The sequence below is a fragment of the Tamandua tetradactyla genome, chromosome 2 (genome assembly GCF_023851605.1).
Source record: "Tamandua tetradactyla isolate mTamTet1 chromosome 2, mTamTet1.pri, whole genome shotgun sequence".
NCBI classification, from domain to species: Eukaryota; Metazoa; Chordata; class Mammalia; order Pilosa; family Myrmecophagidae; genus Tamandua; species Tamandua tetradactyla.
The window spans coordinates 75,465,788-75,470,060 of record NC_135328.1 but is presented as its reverse complement, the minus strand read 5'-3'; the positions used below and the strand labels follow the sequence as shown (position 1 = coordinate 75,470,060).

Sequence of the window (4,273 nt, the reverse complement as noted above, 5' to 3'; positions counted from 1 at the left end):
TGCTCTCTCCAAAATGTTTCCACATTTTTAGTATTCCAGTAAAGTAATCAAGACCCCCCTGGAAAGGGTGGAGTCACATCTCCATCTAATCAAGATGAATACCCACAACTGTGTGAGTCACATCTCTATGGAGATAATCTAATTAAGTTTCCAAGCTATAGTACTGAATAGGGATTGAAAGAAATGGTTGTTCCCACAAGATTGGATGAGGATTAAAACCTGGCTTTTCTAGAGTATGTAGTCCTTTCAAATCAGCACAGCCCTGGATTCAGAAACCTAATGAGACTCCTGTTATCATCCTCTGAGTGAAAAGCTCTGGGACGTTTTGGTTGCTTATGATATAATTGCATCATATTGTTACAAGTATTTGGGAATAAGACAAGTAATAGTTATAATATATGCATCATCAATTGGTTTTGTTTTCACTTCTCTTCTGCATCACTCTGGTAACAAATCTTTCTTCCAGGAAGGAAATTTTAACTATGTGACAAAACTTGGACAGCTTCCACAGTCCTGAGTTCCAAAGAGGGGCAAATCAAGAAATTGGAATCTACAGAAGGAATTGTTGAATATCAAAGAAAACTCTTTCTGCCTGGATGGCTAAGACAGTGGAATCTGAATCTAGGATAATTTGTGGCTGTCTTTACTATGATATAAAGACATCATCTAAAGGATGGAAAAAGACATATTCCTAGGGATTTTGCTTGAGCCTGTTAGATCCCACTGGAATTCCCGCAGCAGCCAATGGTTTGCTCTTGCCTTAATACTACCTGCTGAAGCATCTTTTGCTTTTTCTGTGTAGCCCAGATTCCAAATGCAACTAATTTTGTAAATACTTTTTGATGTCCATGTGCTTTGCTGTATGTAAGCTCCAGAAGGTCAGAAAACACTCACCTATTTCTCAAGGCTCTATGCCCATGGTCATTAAATGAATGAATGAATGAATGGATGGATGGATGGATGGATGGATGCACTGCATTACATACTTTGCAAATCATTTTGCTGAATTAGCAACTAAGGGTAAGTTTATTTTCTTCAAAGAAGAGAAATGCCTTAAAAAAATTCAATTATGATTTATAAACTATTATAACAATAAGTAATGTATTTATTACAAAGCAAATGTGAACATCATTTGTGTAAAACAGAACATATGAATACATACAACATAAAAATTATAAGTTAATGGATATGTTTAAATAAATAAATACATATTTTATGAAATAAAGTTCAGTTATGGGAAAGTAGTTACATTTATCCAGATTCTGAAAATATTTGGTCATACATACGTCAATAATACTGATAAAATATGCTAAATATAAATCAAATTATTTTCTAGCTGAGACAAAAAATATTGGCTTTTGAAATGACTGGAAAATTAAGTCTGAGTTTGGATGTTCATCTTTGGGAATCACTTTCCTTCCTAAATCCTGAGTTTCCTTGTGAGCACGTGAATGAAGAGAAACCATCTTCTGATTTCCACTCTGACAACCTCCCAGGCACAGTGACTGTTTTTCTTGTGTTGTAGATAGAGATGGATTCTCTGGAAGTAGCTCCTCACAGCCAGTGTGGGGTCCTTCATTCCCAGGAGAGATTCTTCTTCTCCCATCTCCTGCAGCAAACAGGTCTCAAGGTCCTCCAGCTGGCGGTGAAGTCCTGAGAGGAGCTGTTCCAGGAGGGTCGTGTTCCAAACAGCAGAGGAGGCCTCTGTGTGGAAGAGGTTGAAGATCTGCTGGAGCATCTCGTGGACGACAGACAGGGCCTGGGCCTTCTGGACCCGGCTGGCCTCCCCCATCTCCTGGGGGAATCTGAAGTCAGTCCTGTCCTTCAGGCAGGACAGAAGGGAGATCTTCCCCATTTGTCCCAACACTGTGAGGGTCTCCTGCTTTCCCACGTCCAGCTCTGAGGCAGATCACAGCTGAAGGAGCTGATGGGGCTGGAGAAGATCATCACCAACACCACCAGTGAAGGGACTGAAAAAGCCATTGGTGAGTTCCAAGGAGACCCTCTTCTGGTTGAGATGGGGGATCGTGAGCTTCAAACCAGGTTCTCTGAGGACCTTCTTCCATGTGTGCTATTTAAATACTGAAGACAAGAAATTTCATTTTCTGAATTTTACCCAGACCTTTCTATTTCCCATTTTGGAAATTCCCTTCTCCTCAGTGTCATGAGAACATGTATCAGTTGTAATTCTTTCTGTATTCTTACATTGAGAGTTCAGTTTACCCATTAAAATATTAGAAGTCCAATCCAATGGGATGTTTATCTTAATAAGACCATTTTTTTTAATAGATAGAGCTGTCTGTTAACAGACTTTGAAGAAATCATTCTTTGGCTTCTTCTTAATTCTTCTTTCTCCCCTTGAGATATCCTTCATGGAAGTTTTGATGTACTAATCAGGCATGAAGGATATGTCCTTTATATGCATAGATCTAGTAGTGTTTTCTGTCATATTCTCAATACCAGGCACTTGGTAATCTAAAGCAAAAGGACTCCTTATGCTTCCTTCAACCCATAGGAACTTTCACGTGGTTCATGTTGATACAGTTGATAGTAGGTTGTAGAGCTAAGAACAAGAAGCATGTGGTTCATATTTATCCTTATTTTCTTGCTGGTGTGGCCCCCACTTTAGGTTAATAACAAAACCACAAAAAGGGAATTAGATGTCTGTTCAGGCATTTGTGGGAGGGAGGGGTGGGGGTGTGTGTGTGTGTTTATGCAGTTGTGTGGTTTGATAGGATGAAGAGAATTATATGATTTGATTGGATAATTGGTTCTAGTTTCAAGACATACTCAAGTGCACCATTATTATTACTGCTTTCAAAGTGTCTTCTCATCACACCTGTATTTCCACAAACGTACTACACCCTCTCCTCATAGCCTAGACTTTCAGTATTTAGTTTAGTGTTCTTACATCACCTACAAACTTCTTAGAATCATCCCTTCAAAGTAAGGAACATGTCAGCATACATTTCCTAGAACCCTTTAGACAATCCTATATTTTGTTATGGTAGGTGTGGGGAGAGGAATTGCTGTGCATATGGGCCTGTGCTGGTTTGAAAGGAAGCATGCCCCCTAAGAAAAGCCGTGTTTTAATATAAATCCCATTTTATAAAGGTAGAATAATCTCTATTCAATACTGTATGTTTGAAACTGTAAAGAGGTCATCTCCCTGGTTGATGTGATTTAGTCAAGAATGGTTGTTAAACTTGATTAGCGGATGACATATCTCCACCCATTTGAGTGGGTCTTGATTAGTTTCTGAAGCTCTATAAAAGAGGAAACATTTTGGAGAGAGAGACTCAGAGAGAGCAGAGAATGCTGCAGCACCATGAAGCAGAGAGTCCACCAGCCAGTGACCTTTGGAGATGAAGAAGGAAAACGCCTCCCGGGGAGCTTCATGAAATAGGAAGCCAGGAGAGAAAGCAGGTAGATGACGCCATGGTCGCCATGTGCCCTTCCAGCTGAGATAGAAGCCCCGACTGTGTTCGCCATGTGCCTTCTCACATGAGAGAGAAACCCTGAACTTCATCAGCCTTCTTGAACCAAGGTATCTTTCCCTAGATGCCTTTGATTGGACATTTCTTTAGACTTGTTTTAATTGGGACATTTTCTCACCCTTAGAACTGTAAACTAGCAACTCATTAAATTCCCCTTTTTAAAAGCCATTCCGTTTCTGGTATATTGCATTCCAGCAGCTAGCAAACTAGAACAGGGCCTATAATATTTAATCTCCCAAGTTTCCTCCTCTTAGTTCAAGCATCACCATACAGTTTGGTATTTATGTTAATGGCCCAGAATAGTCAGTAGTGACATACTCTTTTTTTCAGGTGTATAACGAGTCTGATAGCCTCCTCTCTTCATAAGGGGAATAGTTCTCCACCATTATTAAATCCATACACCTTAAATAGCTTTATGATATACCGTTTACCAAACTTGGTTTTCTTTATTCTACTTAATTGAGGTAAGTTTTGAACTGTTCATCATTGCACTGAGCCCACACTATACCAACATGATTGATCTGCCATCAAAGTGAGGAAGGTGCAACTATTACTAATGTTGAGATGTTCAAACAAGTAGAATGTGTGCATGCGGTTTTTTTGTTGCTTTGTGGCAGAGACGTCCAGCCCAGCCCATTATTTTAGCTTTAAAAAGAATGGCTAAGTGATCCATTTATTCTTTGACATTTTATACATAATTTAAAAATTGTTCCCTCTGTGGCAATTTATCTTTGCACTAATTAAACATTTTACTAATATCCCTGCAATGTTTCCAA

At 39.2% G+C, this 4,273-nt stretch overlaps 1 pseudogene; it reads right to left on the bottom strand.

Moving 5' to 3' along the window:
• Positions 1-1,420: 1,420 nt before the first annotated feature.
• Positions 1,421-1,983, bottom strand: LOC143656639 (interferon omega-1-like; annotated as a pseudogene).
• Positions 1,984-4,273: the final 2,290 nt, after the last annotated feature.